This window comes from Myodes glareolus, chromosome 17 (assembly GCF_982192425.1).
Source record: "Myodes glareolus chromosome 17, mMyoGla1.1, whole genome shotgun sequence".
In the NCBI taxonomy this organism is placed as follows: domain Eukaryota; kingdom Metazoa; phylum Chordata; class Mammalia; order Rodentia; family Cricetidae; genus Myodes; species Myodes glareolus.
The window spans coordinates 1,739,139-1,759,160 of NC_142042.1; the positions used below are offsets into that span (position 1 = coordinate 1,739,139).

Consider the following 20,022-nt stretch of genomic DNA (forward strand, 5'->3'; position numbering starts at 1 on the left):
ATTTGACCCTGGATCTCCATATTTCCTTCAGACAGTAGACAAGGTGGGTGTCCTTATTTCTGACTCAGCTTCTCTGCTGTGAACGCAGTCCTGGACTCCAAATGGCCATCTGCCACATCTCTAACTCGAAATGTGTGCTAACCCCATCAGAGGTGTGTTCCCAAGCAACCCCCGTGAAGCTGTTTAGTAAGGCCCTCTACAGCCGCCCCTCCCACTCTGTCACAGCCTGAGATCACTTAGGCCACGTTGCACACTCCTTTTCCTCCTCACAAGGCCACTCCTACCTTCCCAGTGACCCCAGCTCAAAGGTTTCGCAAGGACACATCAGCTGTCTCTGCCGCTCACTGTGGTTCTGAGCACTTCCATTGGTCGTTTTCACAGTCTGTGTCTTTTTAAATCCATAGTTCCAGACTGACAAAATGCTGCCAGCTAGCATTTCTTCCTTCCTGCACTACTATCTAAGAGATGCCGCCCCCACCCCCAGGGGGAAGAACGTCAGATGAAGGGGTCCTGATGGACACAGTGAGTTTAAATGCAAATGTTAACCCGAGCGTGGGTAAAATGGGATAGAGTGAGTAGATAAAAGGTCAGATTACCCACATCTTGACCTGGCCGTGTACTTGGAGACAAATGACTCAGCTTCCTCACTAAACCCCCAGGGGGTGTCATTGATTTCTAAGGTGCTAGTTCAGCTTATCAGATATCATGGGATGTTCCCCTCCCTCCCACATTTTGCTTGGGAAGTGTACCGGTCCTGTGCATGTCAGTCCAGGTCACCAGCCTGCTTGTTAACAGTTTTAGTCACCAGGGAATTGCAAGAATCTTTAGCCTAACATGTGGTTGTGTGAAGGAAGGAATAGAAAGGAAGAGGAGGAAGTGATGTCAATATCTTTAATACCATTGACTGCTGGGTGCCCTGGATGCTTTCTCGACTGCTCTTCTCCAGGATCCTGAAGTACCGTGGACACACGATGTAGGATTCGGTTAGTGCTTGTGAACGAGATTGGCGTTCTTTCTGCAAAGGGTGGTGATGTTTTCTTGTCTTGTCATTCTGTAGACAGCACACATGGCAGATGGAGTTTCCATCTTTGCAATTGTTGCCCAAATGTTTGGGGTCAAAATTTTGTCACACTTGTAGCAAACTCTTTGTCGTGGCTATTCTTGGTTGTCAGTTTGACTATATCTGGAATGAAGTGCGATCCCTAAATGGAGGTCACACTTGCGTTCTTCAGGCCGGATGACACATCTAGGGGTGGGAAGACACACCTTTAATCTGGCCACACCTTCTGCTGGGAGTCTATATAAAGGCATGGAGGAAGGAAGGGCTCCCGTTCTCTCATTCTTGGCCTGCTTGCTCTCTCGCCTGTCAGCACATCCATTCCTCACTGGCATTGGAGCCTACCTTCAGTATTCCAGAATATACAGGAGACCAGCTGAGACACCCAGCCTTGTGGGACTGAGCAGCTACTAGATTCTTGGACTTCCCATTCCAGCCACAGCTAGCCATTGTTGGACTGCAGCCTGTAAGTCATTCCAACGAATTTCCATATATATGCACACACATACACACCACACACACGCAACCACACATATACACTCATGGGAATTTGCACATTCTTAGTGAATAACTGACTTTATGTTTCTGACCCTATGGAAATATATGGATATTTATTTTTGTCACACTTCTAGTAAACTAGAGAGGTGGGGAGAGACTCATTCCATAAGTTCTGTGACTCCAGAGACCCCTGACTAATGCACTCATTTTCAAACTGAGTAAGATTAGTGACTACTACTGGCCGCTCGCCATGCTCTAGGGGCTAAACAGCATGTGTGCAATCCTTGCTCCTAACAATTCTAGTGGACTGAATTCCACTTTTATCTCCTTTTTAAAGATCTTGCAGTAATTAACTGAGCTGATTCAGAGCTTTTGTGGGTGGTGTGATACCTACACTCCAAACAGGGATGGATGTAATAGATAAACAGACAAGAAAGCCACCATAAAGTGAGCTTTTGTGTATAAAAGCCAGCTATGGTTCTCCTGATCTGGTCTGCTGGAGGGACACAGACCGGAATGTGACTGCCCTTGGGACACTGTGCTGCATCTGCAGAGCTGGGAACATCACCTGAGTGCTGGCTCTCCAGGTATGGCTGTGGTCCTCACTGCTGCCCACAGTGTGACCCTTCCAACCTGGTGCTCCACCTCACACTGGCACAGCCAGGTGCTCTGGTACCCGCAGTGCCATGCTGTCAGCTGGCACACCAGAGACCCGTGCCGTGCCCACACGAAGTGCTACATCTGCTGCACTGATTTGATTCCTTCTCTGTTCCGGGAGCCACAGCTCCCATTTCACCTTCCCCGGTTTTTCCAAGTGATTCTCTGCCCCTCAGTCTGGACCATCACAGCATAGCTTTGAGTTCTCATTTCCATCGGACCCACACAGAAATCTCAACTTTTTTTTTTTTGTTTTCTGCTCTGCAAAAATGAATGGCTTCCCCCACAGGCCTTTCTGTATTTTACTAGACAGCTGGTGAGTAAGAGTGTGTACCCACAGGTGGAGAGCGACAACTTCAATGATTTTGCTTTCCCTGGCGAAAATATTAGACAAGTGTCATTTCCTCTGATAGTCCTGAGACTAAGTTTCTAGACTGCATTTTATGAGTCAGAGATTTAAAACTAAAATTCTGCACCTTATTTATCAGATATAGAAAAATATATTATCTTGTTATCTAGCTCCTTTAAATCTTAATGTTTCTAATTTTTATTTTGAGATTACAGATTTTTCTCATAAAGAAATACTCAGCTACTATTCTAGGGCCCTTTAACAACCAATACCATAAGTATGAAGCAGCAAGGAGCACAATGTAAGTCTCCATCTTTGTCTCTTTCACATTTGCTTTTTCAGTGGAACTGAGAAAGCCAGAGTCTTGTCCTGTCCTGCCCTTCCCTCTAGCCCCACCCCCGCTCCCCCAGTTAGTTAGGGAAAGTCAGGATAGGGCCTGGTGCCCATGGAGCCCCATGGTCTCCTGGTCCCCACACCAACTGTCTCCTAGGCAGCTCCCTAGCTGTGTTCTCCAGCTCTGCAGAGCTGGAGAGAATTGAATTTGCTTCCACTTAGTTCCCAGTGGGTTGTCATGCTCCCTGTGGGTCCTCAATAAATACTTACTAAATTGAATATTGCCCTGTTATCTCCCCCCCTCCTTGGTTCTCAGGTCATCCAGTCTCTGATTCTTTATTCTTGTAGTTCTCAATTCCTCTTGCTTTTGTCACACACACACACACACACACACACACACACACACACATGCATGCGCACACATGCACGCGCACACATACAGACACACAATGCACGCATATGCACGCATACACACACGCACGCACACATGCATGCAGGCACACAGGCATGCATTCAAGCACGCACACATCTTTCTTTTGTTCCCTTCTGGAATCATTGCATTTTCCCAAGAAACTTGATGATGCACTAGTAATGGGAGGACGACTACAGGAACAGAGACTCAGGGACTGGCTGACCTGAGAAACAGAGAGCAGGAGGTAGCAGGACAATATATTGTATATTCCGAATAATCTATTTCATATTTTCTTGGAAACAGTTTTTAATCTTCAATTTTTTCCTGGAGTCTCCAGGAAATGTGAAGTGCTCTCTCTTCCCCACATACCGTCGTCACAAGTCAAGCACTGGGCCGCAAGGTCTGTCGTCCTCTGTGCTTTCTGCTCAGCTTCTGCCCAGACAGACTGCATTCCTCCGTGCTGGGACAGCAGGCACACTGAGCCCACAGGGAATACCCCGCCTCTCCTTCCTCTACTGTTTTAAACTCCACTCCGGTTTTTTTGGCCTGAGATGCTGGCACAGGAACACGGTTACAAAATCCTTGGAGCCTTGTGCTTCTCCCCCCCCCCCCACCTCCTGTGCCTTGATTTCTTAAGGACTGAAATGGGTGTGGTGCTCTTGACTCCCTCCAGCTACCATCTGCTGAACTCGGGAAGAGAGCGATGGCCCTGCACTTCACTGTGTTGCCCCTAAATAAGCATTTGTGCCTAGGAAGGTAATGACCTAAATGGCACTAAGGGCTGAGGGTGTCGTGTATGTCCAGGAGGTATCACCTCTGATGTCTTTAGGAGACACATGCGGCCCGAGTGCTTTATCCCAGTAATGCATCTTGTTTAATTCACTGTGTATACATGTTTATGTATGTTCAGTTATACACGTGTGTTCATGTGTTTGGGGACCAGAGAACAACCTCAGGTATCTTTCTCAGGAGCCATTCACTTCGGTTTTTGAGACACGGCCTCTCACTGGTCTTGAGGTTGACTTGCTGCCTAGCAAACCCCAAGGCTCTGCCCATCTCCCTCTCAGGACTGGGATGACAAGCGTGTACCGTGATGTCCAACTTTTTTGGGTGGGTTCTGGGCACTGACTGCGGGTTCTAAGGTCACTGTCATGGCTTCCTGGTAGTTGAGAAAAGAGGCTGGAGAACTCAAGTGGCACATACCCAACAGCAACACCACACTTGTTAAATGTGAGTGTTTTATGTTCTCAAGGGCAGTGTTTATGCCTCGAAAAAAACTCTTCAAGGTTATTTTGGTATAAAACGTTTCTCATGTTTATGCATTAGTTTGTGGTTATTATTAACACATTCATAAATTAGAAAATTTACAATTACTTTGGGGTAATTCTTTTAATTTACAGTCCAACTTAATTGAGTCCCTTAATATTTAACCACCTTCATTAATGTAATTTATGTTTGTTTCTTTTTTTAAGTGCATCAATCATCTGATTTAGCAGACCTCTTAAGACTTTCTTATTCTCATAAACCTGGTAAATGAACTTACGGTGTGTTAGAACTCAGATTCTCATCAGTGTTCTGAGTAAGATTTCTGTCTGAGGTTGTAATTCTAAAACAACTACTCAACTGAACAGTTAAACTTAGAGCTGCAAAGCTGGCTGTCCTAAAAGTCTGGAGTTTTCACAAATATTCTTAAAAATTAAAACTGTAGGTGAGCACACCTTCCTAAATACAAATATTTCAGAATCACCACATGGACGCTTGGATTCTCAATATGTAATAGTAATTATATATTGTTATATATGTCATCAGCATAAGAAGACAAATTCTACCATCCAGGGTGACCGTTTCCTTTGCAGGGCTGGCACCCTTGAGTAGTGCTGCTGGGTCTCAGGGAGTGACTGTCACCTGAGCCGTATGGCTGAGTAAAGACCATTGGAGAGTCAGTCACCTGGCCTGCGTCACCGTCCAGTTCTCTCTGCTGTAGGCAGAGTGTGTGAGCATGAGGGTCTCTCAGGTCAGTGGTAATTACATTATTTTTTCAGAGGAATTTTCCACATACAATCGAAGCTCCTAATCGAATTGGTTTGGGGTTAATCCTGATGGCAGATTAACCTGGAGTCTAGCCTCAAACAGGTGAGGCTTTAAAAGAGACTAAGAAGGAGCCAGGGACTGAGGTGGAGCCTTCTGCTGCCCTCACGTGATGGTGATGACATCACAGCTGACTGTACTCTGGGTTCCCGCCTCGTGAGAACCTGAGCAGAGAACCTGCCGACCCCAATATGCACTTCATGAGGTTTTAAAGTCCAGGCACTGTAAGTTCCTGGGCTGTGGTGGTCTTCTAGAAAGTAGTAGAAACCACGTACACTCCCAGCCTGGGGTGTTCTCACCGCTGCCGTTGAACTCCACTGTGCTGGGAGTTCTGTAGAACTCTGTTTAGAAATTCTCCACCTGTAGAGGCAGCACCATCCTGCTCCTAAGCTCTTACCAGTAGGGACTGGAAGCCTCTCTCCATCCAGGCCCCCGCGTTCCTCTACATATTAAGGATGTCACATGGAACTCTGTGTCTCTCATCACTGTATTTAGCTCTCCTGAGGTCATTTTCCAGGAACTGTGGAGCCCAGTCAGCCTGATTCTGAAGAACCAGACTCCACTTTGAGTGACAGAAGTCGGTCAGTCCCTTTCCTGTGAGGGGATTGGGAAGCTCCTCTGCCTGTGTTTCTGTGCTCCCCGGCAGCTTTGCCGAAGCAACAGGATGCTGACATTATCACTCACCTGCTCCAGTAAGGAGTCTCACGTTTCATGAAAGGATTTGAGACATTTCATCAAGTCCAGTTCATCAAACCTAATGACAGTTAAACCATACATATGCATACCAGTGAAGACTATTTCTGTTCTGTGAGACTTTATGTTCAGATTGGAAATAAACTTTTAGATGCAAAGCTATGTGTTTAGTATGCATCTCTAGCAGGGGCACCCTCGGCGTGTGACTGGCAGGAAGCTTCGATTCTCAGGCCCTAAGGGCTCCTGACATTTTCAGGAACAGCTCTAGTTTATTTTCTTTCCATTCAACACTCTGCTCTAATATGATAGATGGTTTATTATTTTTGTCCATACTTTCTAATGAAGTGTCTAAATAATTTCTCTGTATATTTAAATTTTCAAATTCTTGAGATCTTATAAACCAGAATAAAAAGAATCTGTTTTACATGTGGGCTGGCTGATTTATATAATCTATCATGTTCTAGCTGGGTGGCTATGTTATTTCGTAATGTTTCAAAACTTATATTCAAGAACAAACTATAGACTGGTATGTAAACAAGAGCAGAGATCAGAGAAATAGTTTCTTTCCTTTGGACAGAAGATTCTATTCCGTCTTACCAACTTAAAATGAATGTGTGAAAGGCAGCTTCCGGCGGTTTTAAACCAACTGGGAAACAGTGAAGTGGTCCAGCCTCTCTATTCGGTGCTGTGGGTGTGGACAGTTTGAAAATCAAAAGAACCAGCGCACGCAGCAGGCAGGACCAAGCAGCCTTTTCCAGGCTGTGCTTCCGGGAAGCCAAGAGTGCCCCACAGTTCTCTGGAAGTTGCAGGAATCCTAGATACAGTACAGGAGGCTCCCCTTAGTCAAGAGGGACAAGGAAAACCCAGACCAGGTGGGTGGTGCTTTGCATGGGGACACATAAAAAAAGATTTAATGATCTGGAAAAAAAAATAAAGAAGCTTTGTGCGGATGCAGTTCTAGCCTCTGCTAGTGGTGGTCTCTTCTCCTGTGGTTCCTGCTCCATCCTTTTCTTCGTGGAGTTACAATGTGTTAGCAGTCTCTGATGTTTTGGTGAAAACAAGTTCAGATAGCAAACTGCCCGCTCTTTAACCTCTTTTGAAAGGCACCTGTGAAGTCTCCTCTCCTTGGGATCGATTTGCTGTCTGTTGGGATTCACCTTTCATCCTATTCGTCATAGATGCTTTCCTGTCCATCCCAGAATGCTCCTTTCTCACTCTCACTGTGTATGAAACATTCATGGATTCTTCACCTCTTTGGGAAACCTCATTTGAGGCTTCTGTGGTGCTTCATTCAGTCGGCTCAAGCTGATCCTTTTTCCCTTGGCCGGAGGACAGAAGGAAAGGAATGTAGGCCTTCCTTCCCCTCAGTGAACATCCTACACATACCTGCACCAGAGTCCTAAGGGCGGCTTCCTCTGCACACACACAGGGCATCTGTCTGTCACTTTTTCTCCTTTTGGCCTTCCTTAGGACAGCCTTGCCACAGGAATGCTCTTATATCATCTTACCAGTAGCAATAGTAGATGCTAAGTGGGCTTCATTGTGGAGCCCCTGCAGGTGTCATACAGAAATGAACCCCATAAAGAGATAAGAATGAAGACCCAGTGCAGATTGACCTTGTCAGCCAGCTCAGACCTTAGGGAGTCTAACACCAGGTGATTCATTGTCAGCTGTGACAGACTTACAGAGTCAATCAGCTGTGACAGACCTACAGTCAGCTGACACAGACCTACAGTCATCTGTGACAGACCTACAGTCAGCTGACACAGACCTACAGTCATCTGTGACAGACCTACAGTCAGCTGACACAGACCTACAGTCATCTGTGACAGACCTACAGTCAGCTGTGACAGACCTACAGTCAGCTGTGACAGACCTACAGTCAGTCAGCTGTGACAGACCTACAGTCAGTCAGCTGTGACAGACCTACAGTCAGCTGACACAGACCTACAGTCAGCTGACACAGACCTACAGTCAGCTGTGACAGACCTACAGTCAGCTGACACAGACCTACAGTCAGCTGTGACAGACCTACCGTCAGCTGTGACAGACCTACAGTCTGATATGACAGACCTACAGTCAGCTGACAGACACTGTCAGATGTGGTAACCAGATGCCCGTTAGGGCCCTCAGGGCTGATGTTCCTCTACTCTCTTTCCCTTTTGTTTTGTTTCTGTGTCTATGTGTGTTGTTTTTATTTTTTGTAGATGTTCTCTTACTCTCATCCTCTAGTTAACTGACAAATATGAATATTAAGAAGACAAGAAAACAAAAGCCTCTCCATTTTTTAAATTCAGTCACACCCACAGTGGTCTGTGATCACCCACATGAAGGAATGGTCTCCTGGAGTGGGGCTGTGTGCTTGGCACAGCCTCCTTGTTTGGGTCCTTGCAGGCTTGCACAGCATTCTTTAGTTCTAACTACAGCAGCCATAAAAATAGCAAGGACGGAGCCCAAGAAAGGGACAGTGCAACCTTACACCTATGTTAGATTCCCAAAGGAAATCGCAGGAGATCCAGGTACTTCGCAGATGCCTTATTCAACATGGAAAATGGTGTACAGGAGGAGGACAGGACAGGCAGTTGCAGCCTGAGTCTTGGGAAAGGGCCTCTGAGTGGCAGCTCGCAGGGGCACTGACGCATGTTGTATACTCTGTGACTCAAAATCCCACTCAATGAGAAGGGAAAATCAAAACCGACAAGTGTCAGTGCTCACAAGAGCTTCCTAGGCCAGGCGCTCTTTCTCAAATCATCTACGAATAATTTGGGGTCCACTTTAGTGTGTGTGACCTTCAGGATAGGTTAAAGCTTGGATTTGAAGTGTCCCCTAAAGCTGATGGGTTAAAGGCCTGCTCCCTGGCTTGGGGTCCCGAAGTACCTGGGTCACAGGGGTGCCAATACCTCCGGCACTTTGCTTTAGTGGATTCTGGGGCTGTGCCCTTAAAGGCAATATCCAGCTCTTCTACGGCTTCCTGTCTCCCGTGAGGTGAGAGGCCAGCCTCTGCCTTGTCTTCCTGCAGCCCTGACGTGCTTGTCACGGGCCCAAAACATGGAGCCAGTCAATGTCCAGCTGAACCCACAAGTGCCAGCCCCCACCCCCATGCCGCTCCCCACGAGGAGCTGATTTTGTTGGGTATTTTGCGCAGCAGCAAGGCTGTGCAAATAAATGCTCAGAGGCGAGGCAGCAAGCGTGAGTTTCTGGGGAAGAAGTCTCGGGGAAGACAGACTTGCACTTTATTCTCAACGCCGTCACTCGTAGGTTGCGGCTGGGCTGTGTCACACCTACGGTGTTTCTGATAATCCACAGGTTTGAGTAAGATAAGCGCCCCACACAGTGCCCGCCACAGAAGGACACCAGGTGCAGATGGTTTCCACTTGCTGACGTGTGTTTAGCACACCTGCACTAGATCTGATTAGCGCTGAGGGAGAAGGCTCCAACTGGGAGCGAAGGACGTGTATACGGGTTCCAAGCAAAGGTACATTCTTACTCTAGTTTTCTCCTGCTGCAAGCTGCAGCCTCCCTGGATGGAGTTCACCTTTGTGTCTTTCTAGCAGGCAGCAGATCCTGAAATCAACATTGGTGAGAGTTTGACTTTAAATAACGATCTCTTCCTGGTGAACAAAGAACAGAGTCAAGCCTCCCAAGCATCTCCACTACGAGCTCAAGCCCACAGCTTCTCAGACTGTGGTCTGCTTTGCATTCCGTGATGCAGTGCAGTGACCCGAGGGTAGGAGCTGGTGGTTTCACCACCGTGTGGTAGATTCCTTAAATGCTGAGCAATCTTCATGACAGCCTGTGAGTAGCTCAGATGCTGGGCTAAGTCGTGGCTTAAGCAGAGCCAGGAGTTCCGGGATGCACAGCCATTTTCTCCCCAGCCTCCAGCTCTGCCTGGCTTCAATGTAAGCTCGAAGTGGTAATGAAGGAGTTGAAGAGGCCTGGGTTCAGGGAACGGCAGTGCAGGCCCACATGGATCTGCTGCATATACACTGTTTTCTTGTGGTTGATGATGAGGGCTGTCTCCAGCCTGCCTGATTTAGCAGGTGACAAGACCACAGAGAGAAACCAAAATTTTAATTTTTTTATTTAAATAACATTTTTTTCATTTATTTTCTATACCAACCAGTTTCCCCTCCCTCCCACCCTTTTTCTTTCCCATCTACCCCCCCAAATCCTCTACTCCTCCATCTCATTTAGAAAGGGGCAGGCCTCCCACAAGCTTGCACAAAGCATGGTGCATCAAGTTGATACAGGGCAGAGCTCCTCCCCTTATGTCTAGGTGGGGCAAGGCAATCCAGCATGGGAAACAGGTTGCCAACCACTAGCTAAGCACCAGGGAGAGGCCCTGCTCCCACTGTTAGAAGCCTTGCTAAGAGACCAAGCTCCAGGATTGTCACACACATGCAGAAGACCTAGGTCGGTCCTGTGCAGGCTCCCTGACTGTTGGTCCAGTGTATGTGACCTCCCACGAGCGCGGGTCCACTGGCTCTGTTGTTTCTCCCACCATGGTCCCCTGGCTCATACAGTCCTTCCTCCCTTTCTTCCACAGGACTCTCAGAGCTCAGAGCAGTGCTTGTCCGGAGAAACCAATATTTTAATAATAGTTTAATCCAGCTGGGTGCAGTGATATGTGTATAGTCTAAGCACTTGGGGGGTGAAGGAAGGAGGATCTCAGGGTTGTCTTTGACTACATAGAAAGCCCGAATCCAGACTGGGCTACTCTAGACCCTAGAAAAATGGTAATTGTGGTGGTTTGAAAGAAGATGACCCCAAAGGGAGTGGCACTATTAGGAGGCGCGGCCTTGTCAAAGCAGGTGTGGTCTTGTTGGAGGAAGTGCGTCACTGTGGAGGTGGACTTTGTGGTCTTGTGTATGCTCAAGCCACATCCAGTGTCTCCGTCCACTTCCTGTTGCCTTCTCATCAAGATGTAGCCAGCACCATGTCTGCCTGCACACCGCCATTCTCCCCATGATAGACTAAACCTCTGAACTATGAGCTGTCACCTCAACTAAATGTTTTCCTTTTAGAGTTGTTGTGATCATGGTGTCTCTTCACAGCAATAGAAATCCTAAGACAATGATGATGATGATGATAACAGCTTAATTTAGCATCATGTGTTTCCACATCAGTGTTTGTATCCAGTGGCTTTTGCAGATACGTGAAATGCTTTGTGCATGACTAAGAACTAATCTCTAAGTAGTCAGTACTTTCTCATGAATAATTAAAATTTTATTGTATAAAGTATTAAAATAATTCAAGGAAAACTTTTAAGAACTACTGTTTCAATAAAATTCTTTAACTGTTCCCAAATCCCCTTGATTCTGGATACAAAAAGACTACAGAAGGCAAATTTGATGATCCCTAGTATTTGAATAGTATTTTCTATGTTCTTCAAATCTCTTAAGTCTAACAGTTTTGTTCTTAAAATAAAGATTATCTATACGTAATGAGAAAATAGGTACATATTGTTTGTCTAATTTAAAAATGAAAATGTTTATACCAAGAAGCATACTTTGCTTTTGATCAAAATGGAAAATAATGCTTTGAAGAGCCAAATAAATTTAATTTTCTTGTGTAGTTTTGAGATTATCATCAGTTTAATCCTGTTAACTAGCAAATGGCATTTTGATCCTGCAAGTCTGCCAGAAAATGACATCCAATTCTCAGCTTTCTAAATGTCCTCGACCACTGTGACACTTCTCAGAAGCTTCTGAGTGTCTGCTATGGAGGGTAGCTGGTTGTCTTCTATGGCTATAAAAGACAAATTATATTTTCTTCCAAAAAGTATGTTATGTTGTTGTTCAAATAAAATTAGAATATTTTGATAAAATGATGTCACAAATTAGAATTCTTATGGGATGTGGACCACTGTGTCCTTTTGGGCAAAAGTATGTTTAGGTTTCTGTTTGTTTCTTGATACTTCCTCCTCTAATTCCTCTCCTGCCACCAGAAGAGATTATTTATCATACTTCAGTGTTACAAACACTGTTGATCCCCTTTTGTAGACAATGAAACTAGGATTATGGAGTTCAAGCATCCTTTCTCCACCAATAGGAGGTGGCCACCCATACCCAGTCTTCCAGCTATGGCATGCCATCATTAACATTCCCTTGACTTATTTGTTGACTTGTAAACATTGAATACAGAGGATAAAATTTGGGGAAAAAAAGACTAATAACATAAAAGAATAAATGATATGGAAATGAAATGTCTACTTACTGTTTTCTTTTCCTCAGATCTATCTGAAAATTGCCAGTGCACTCTTCATTAGTAAAGGTTGCTGGGCATGTATTGCAACTCAGGTTAACGCGGCCCTCTGAAGACCTTGCCACCTTGTCCAGAGTGTCAGGAAGAAGGTGACCTTAACAATTTGGTAGCATTATGACAGCCAGCTACAAGCTCTCCACTATGAAAAGAATTCGCATTGGAAAAAGTCCTTCCTAGATGTGGAATTTAATCACCACTAAATAAACTTCGAGTGAGAAAATAAGAAAAACAGCCCCCAAGCCAATGATGACAAATAGTGAATGTGGTACTTAATATAGACAACCACATGACAACCTAGAGCCACCCAGGAGACAAGCCTCGGGGTGTGCCTGTGAAGGGTTGTCCAGATTAGGTTCGTGGACGTGGTGACAACCACCCTAAATATGGGCATGAGCATTCAGGGAAGCGGGGTCTGAGCTGAATATAGAGGAGAAAGTGAAATGAGGGTCAGCGTTCATCTTCCTCTACCTTCTGACTGCAGGTTCCACGTGAGCAGCTACCCTATGCTCCTGGGGTCATTCTCTCTCCGCCATGGTGGACTGTATCTTACAGTGTGAGACAAACTAAGCCCTTTCAAAGCTGCTTTTGTCATGGTACTTTTATTATGGCAGTAGGAAAAGTAACTAATACGGTAGGGTTGGTAAAGAAATGCCTCAGCGAAGAGTGTAAGACAGATCAACAGCACTGAAGTAAGGCACTTCAGCTCTTGTGAGAACCTGGCATGCTCAAAACATGGCTATGAAACAGAGGCAGTGTCCAGCAGGGCGATAAATGAGTCACTATCCAAATGCATGGGTACTTGTTCAGAAATGCAGACAGGCATTCAGCTGTGACTGTGAAGGTCAAGACAGAAAGTCGAGAGTTTAAAAGACTTACGAAGAAAAGTAATTTCACAATGGCTGCTGAGTCCGACAGGAGAGAGTGAAAACCAGCAAGATTCAGAAAGAAGAGAGGCAAGTGGGAGACGGGGAATAGAAAGAAAAAGCTTGGGAGAGTGTGGGGAGCATTCTGGAATGTACAGAGTCCTACGCTGGCAGACATGGTAGGGCCGATAGGTGAACCAAGATTTTAGCTGCTGTGGTGAAGATTTAGGACAATCTATGAGCAAGGAGTAATTAGTTACTCAGATATGCAAGGAGTTAAGTGTTGTTCCCCCAGGCTTTGTGGACTTCCTATGGGAGGCTTCACCCTCTCTGAGGAGTCAGGTGGGGATGGTGTGGGGAGAGGGTGGGAGGGGTGGGAAGACAGGAGGGAGAGGGAACTGGGATAGGTATGTAAAATAAGATTGTTTAAAAAATAAAAAAAAAATAGAATGTTGGTCCCCAAAAGATGTGCCCACATGCTTATTTCTAGAAAAGTTGGTATTAAAGTACTAGCAAGTATCATCTTGGCAGTTGTAAAGATCTTAGCCACAGGGGTCTGAGATAGAATTACCCAGCGGGTTACTAAATCCAACCATACATGACCTTAAGAGAGAAAAGCAGAGAAGGATGTGAAAGCTGAAGGGAACTGTGAAGCCAACAGGTCGAGACAGGAGTGGCTGGCACAAGCAGGGCCTCTTAGCTGGAAGAGGCAGGCGCTCCTTTTCTCCAGCCTTCAGCGAGCTGTGGGCCTTGAGTTCAGCTTTGGCTTTCCAGAACTGGATGAGAAGACTTTTTTTTTTTTTTTACAATTCTAAGTCATCAAAGCTGTGGGAGCTTGTTGCATCCCTGAGATTACCACAGCCCTCAAACTTGATCATCATGAGAGGAAGAGCAATGGCACAACACCCTCCATCTTACAGAACTCCTGTGCAACACAATCTTACTCTAATTATAAAACAGTGGCATAGATATGCGATGCTCAGGAACCCGAGATTTAAAAACATAAAACCACTCCGCAAGGTTTTTCTTCTATCTCCATGTTTCTGTTCTTATTACGAACTCACAGCTCCTTACTAATGACTCTTTCCTCAAGCTCCTCCTCCTTGCCATCCATCTTTACTCAATAGTTCTGAATGCCATTCAAGTGGTCCTTGCAGATGGACTGGGAAATACATCAGAAGACGTGGAAGAGTGGAGTGCAATAGATCGTAAATTAGGATGAGGCTAAAGGGCCCTTTCCAAATTCTCCTGGGTCTCCGAAGCTGGTTTTGCAATATTGGGTTAAGAGTTTCAGACTCCTTGAGTCCCACTTTTTCTCTTTTATGAAATAAGAGTGTTGGTTCCTACTTGGTTTGGCTTAAGAATTAAAGGACTGCATAAAGCAATGTTCAAATCTGCAAGGACATTACACAATTCCACTTAAAAGGGTAAGAGGAAGGAGACACAGCACTCCCAGGGGAACTCTTAGAAACGGCTTGTGCCTACCCTGTACTCCAGAATCATTAGACCTCAGCACCATTATTTTTGTTATAAATCTTCTCGAATGATTCTCATGCCTGCTGCCAGTTTTGAGAACTTCCACTGAAGTGGAGAAAGATGAACTAGGGAGTTAAATTTATCCAGGAATGATTCCCCCAAACAACAGAAAGTTCCATTCTGTAAATTGAATAATATGAGGAAAACAGCAATTATTTGTGAGTTAATCTTGTTGCCAGCTCATTAGGAATTGGGATCACTATGGAAATGTACCTCTGGGTGTGTCTGTAAGGGTGCTTTCAGAAAGATTCAACTGAATAGAGAAGACTCACCTATTTTTATTTTATTTTTTGAGACTGAGTTTCACTCTATGACTTTGACAGGTCCATAACTTGCTTTATAGAATTTAGGCTAGCTTTAGATTCACAGAGCTTCACATACACCTGTCTCCTGAGTACTGAAAAGAAAGGCATGCACCACCCGACTGTGCCAGGGAAAACCCATCTTGATTGTAGGTGGCACCATTTCAGGGTCTGAGTTCAGACTGAATACAAAGGAGAAAGTGAACTGAGCAACCTTTCTCTCTCTCTCTCTCTCTCTCTCTCTCTCTCTCTCTCTCTCTCTCTCTCCTGACTGTGGATGCAGTGTGACCACATACCTCAAAATCCTGAATCTAAGCCTTCCCTGGGTGATAATAGACTGTATCCCAAAACTGAGAGTCAAAATAAAACCTTCCTTCTTTAAGTTACTTTTGTTAGGAATCTTGTTACAACAAAGCGAAAGCTTACTAGTACAAACCCCTTCAAATCTCTGTTTCTGTAACTTTGAAATGGAAATATGACCAGCTAAGTATTTTTTTTAATTTGGTCTTTCTTTTCTCTCTCTCTCTCTCTCTCTCTCTCTCTCTCTCTCTCTCTCTCTCTCCCTTCCTTCCTTCCATCCTTCCTTCTCTCCTTCTTTTCTTCCTTTAATTTTTTGAGACAAACATTCTCTATGCAACAGCCCTACCTGTCCTGGAACTAACTCCGTAGACCAGGCTGGCCTCAAACTCAGAGACCCATCAGTCTCTACCTCCTGAGTGCTGAGATTAAAATTATAGTATAGCTCAATTTTTTGAGACAGGGTTTCTCTGTAGTTTTGGAGCCTGTCCTGGAACTAACTCTTGCAGACCAGGCTGGCCTCGAACTGACAAAGATCTGTCTGCCTCTGCCTCCTGAATGCTGGGATTACAGGCATGCGCCACCACCGCCCAGAAGTATAGCTCATTTTTAATTCCAGCACTTGGGAGGCAGAGGCAGGTAGATCTCTGATTTTAAGTCCAACCTCGTCTACAGAATGAATTCCAGGACAAGTAGAATGATGTGGTGAGACCATGTCTTGGTTAGGGTTTCTACTGTTATGAAGAGATAGCATGACCATGACAACTTTTGTAAAGAAAAACATTTAGTTAGGTGGTTTGTAGTTTTAGGGGTTTAGTCCATTATCATCATGGCAGTGTGGTAATTTGAATATAATTGTTCCCTATAAGCTCATAGGAAGTAGCACTATTAGGAGGTGTGGCTTCATTGGAGTGGGTGTGGCCATGTTGGAGGAAGTGTGTCACTGTGGAGGCGGTCTTTGAGGTCTCATATGCTCAAGGCAGCCCATTGTTTCAGTTCACTTCCTGTTTCCTGTGGAATCAAGATGTAGAATTCTCAATTCCTCCTCCAGTGCTATGTGTGCCTGCTTGTCACCATGCCTCCCCACCATGATAATAGACTAAACCTCTATTAAATGTCACCCCAATTAAATGCTTTTCTTGATAAGAGCTCTTATGGTCATGGTGTCTCTTCATAGCAGTAGAAACCCTAAGACAACAGTTGGACTGGGGTGTTGCTGTGAGAGGCCTGACCTTGCTTTTGTTTGAAGGAATATGGACCTTGGGACTGTGGATTAGAAAATCAATTGAACACTTTAAGTGCTGCCTAATGAGACGTACTAGTAGGATCATGGAAGAGAGTGGTGCTGAGTGTAATTTGAACCATGGGTACCTGGATCAAGAAGTTTCAGAAGAGAATATTAATATGTGACCTAGAAATCATTCTTGTGATTCTCTTCACATTGTGAAGAATGTGCCTGTTTTTTTGCCCTTGTCTGAAGAGTCTGCCTGAGGCTAAAGTGAAGAGTTTTGGATTAATTGCATTGGCTAAGTTAATCTCAAAACAGCCTAGTATAGACTCTGTCATGTGGTTGTTAGTAGTAACACTAATGAAGATTTATAATGAAAAGGAGCAAGCTCAAAAAGGGAAAATACAAAATACACAATTTGAGGAGAAAAGGAGTACCAGGAAGTAGAATAAAGTTAAGTTCTGTGTTCAAGAAGATAAACGGACTAAGAAATAGAATAAAGGGAGTTGTGACCTCAGGGCAGGATTCCATCAGCTAAGCTTCCAACTTGTAAAAAGGAATTAAAGAAAATGTAGAGTCAGGTGTGATGGTGAATGCCTGTAATCCCAGCACTTGGAAGGCAGAGACTGGTGGATCTCTTAGTTTGAGGCCAGCATGGTCTACAGATCAAATTTCAGGACAGCCAAGCCTAGACAGTGAAGGAAACCAGCAAGAACAGAAAGTTGGCAATGGTAATTGAATGAGGACGACCATGTTCCAGCCCCAGAGAGCAGCAGAACTTGGTAGCTTTGGCCACGTGGTTCTGGCTTTAGAGTCAAGGATAGAAAAAAATACATTGTAGAACCTTCCTCAATGACTAAGGAAAGCTCCTGAGGCCAGGCATGTGTCAGGGGTGTCCTGGAATGGAGGCCAGAGAGGCTCTTGTGTGAAGTTGTGAAGTTGAAACCTGGATTGCCTTGGAGACCCCAAGATGCTGAAGATGCCAGAGTCCTGAGACACCTGCTGAGGAGAGCTGCTAACAGGGAGTGGAACCACCAAGTGGAACCAAGTGTGTTAGAGTCAACAGAGCAGAGAGGACTTAGAGATCTGGAGAGCATTTTGGCGTTGGACATGGGGGTGCAGAGTTTGGAGTTTGCCCACGTTGATTTTGGCCTTGCTTTGGGCCAGTATTTCCTCCCTATGCTCCCTTCCCTACGTTTTGGAATGGTATATCCTGTACCAGTATGTCTTTCAAGTATGTGTTCTGCTTTGTGATTTTGATTTTATGGGGGATTACTTTGAACTTTGGACTTTAAACATGTTAGACTATGGGGACTTTTGAAGTTAGACGGTATGGATTTTGAATTATGATATTGTTACAAGTTTATGGGTTACCAGGGAGCAGTATGTGGTTGTGGCCCCCATAAGCTTAGGATGTGGTACAATTAGGAGGCGTCGCCTTGTTGGAGGAGGGATGGCTTTGTTGGAGGAAGTGTATCACTATGAAGACAGGCTTTGGGGTCTCTGGAATGGTCAAGCCACACCAGTGAAAAGACTTGGTAACTCAGCATGCAGTTCTAAGAACTGTTTTAAAAGTATGTGTGTGGGGGCAGGAGAGCTCATCTGGCATGGTTCCTTACACCCTTCTTATGTCTGGTGCACCAGAAAGCTGGGAACTGGGGGCCCTGGTTAGCCCCTTATGCACCTGAATATCAATCCTGTGCTACATCTTCTCAGAGGTGAGGTCTTAGGAGGTGTGGCTCTTGTGTGGAATATAGACACCGATCACATTGGATTGATTTCTTATAAAGTCAAGTAGGTTCTCTTACAATTATTCACATTAGCTAAGAGACTAAGTGTTTCTGCATTAATCAGTGCCCGAGGAAAATGCCAGCTGTTTCCTGTGCATAGCAAGCTGGATTTGATTGAAGTCACAAGATGCCCCTTTCATCATCAAGGACATTTGTGGTCACGGAGAACTGGATCCCTGTGAGAATCAAGTTCCAATGGTGGAGAGGTTCAGGTACTGGATGTCAGCAGTTCTTATGACAGATTCACTTCATCTTGCTGGGCATCTCATGTTTGCTTTTGTTCCTTAGTCTGCAAAGAATTAGAAAAACCACTTATATTTTTCCTAAGGAATTTCTGACCACTCCCAGGACACACTTACCCAGACCCAAGGAGCCTCATGCCATGTACAGAATGAGCCATATTATAGCAATCTAATTTGTAATTCGAGCTAATAAGAGGGCACTTAAGTCTATGTAAATATCATACAGGAAATACTGATTTCCAGTAGTTATTTCTGTCTGTCTGGTGTCAGAGGGTCACAGAAGCCCATCAAGGGAGTGGGTCACTGTGAACAATAAAATAAAACAATATTAGATATGACCAAAGTGCAAAAGTAACATCCTCATGTCCATATTTACATAAACAGATAAATTAGTGGGCAAAAATGACAATCTGTTGAACAGAACATTAAATCCCTTATAGAGATGCCTCATCCCAAGGACGTGGGCGTTCATCCCCTCTCTGTAACTTTGCACAGTGACTTCCTCTCAGAGTGTAGTGGATGTGAAGACAGAGAAATTAATGAAGACACCTGAGCAGCTAATCAGGACCTGTTCACACCTGCTATGCAAGGCCACACTGACAGCATATCCCTCCACTGACAAGAAGACGAACCTCTACCTTTATGATTTTCCTCCCTAAGATCCATGGCCCCAATGTAATAATGGGACAATTCAAAGAGAAGAATGTTTCAAAACATACCACAAATCCTATTTAAAATTATAGTGTTAGAAAAAGCAAGGGACTCAAGAAATTGCAGGGATGGTTCAACTGCATCCCCCCATCCTCACCACAAGAGTATCTTTCTGTAGTAGACTGTAGGTACAGAGACCTATAACTGGTCAAATCGCTCAGTTCTAAATGGGTCATTTACATCACATCTCCTCCCTGCAAAGCTCAGGGCTCATCACAAAGGAAGCAGAAACTTTGTAAGAGCCAGTGGTGTGTACATCTGTAGAGAAACAGTTTTTGTCAGACATGAGAGCGCACTGCACACACATGAATGCACTACATGCATGCGACCTGCACTAGAGCAAGCCAGTCAAAACTCTCGCTTGGATGGGGAGAGCCTCATAAATCCCACCCCTTGCTGAGGAGCTGTCGGCAAGTTACGGTTGCTGCGGGGTGAAGAGTAAGTTTTCTACAAGGATGTGACCCCTGAAAGGCTACCCATGCTCCAGTAGATTGTCCTGTACCTACGTGCACACAGGCGTCACTAAATGGATTCAGTGGGTTCGAAAATACACAAACGCACACACAAAGTTGGGAGATAAAATTGGTAAGAGGGATGGGGAGAAACTGGAGAGGAAGTGATGAGGAGTGGATTTGATCAAACACATTATATGCATGTGTGAAATTATCAAACAGTTAAAAAAAACCAGAAACTGTCACTGCC

General features: G+C 44.9%; 2 long non-coding RNA genes across 2 annotated transcripts; one reads left to right on the forward strand and one right to left on the reverse strand.

Moving 5' to 3' along the window:
* Positions 1-874: 874 nt before the first annotated feature.
* LOC146891144 (uncharacterized) lies at positions 875-3,826 on the reverse strand. Its single transcript, XR_014997497.2, has 2 exons — positions 3,676-3,826; positions 875-1,246 (listed from the first exon to the last, which is right to left on the reverse strand). It is a non-coding gene; the product is annotated as an uncharacterized LOC146891144 (long non-coding RNA).
* Positions 1,250-6,249, forward strand: LOC148119306 (uncharacterized). The gene is made up of 2 exons (XR_015735236.1): positions 1,250-1,523; positions 5,163-6,249. It is a non-coding gene; the product is annotated as an uncharacterized LOC148119306 (long non-coding RNA).
* The last annotated feature ends 13,773 nt before the right edge of the window (positions 6,250-20,022 follow it).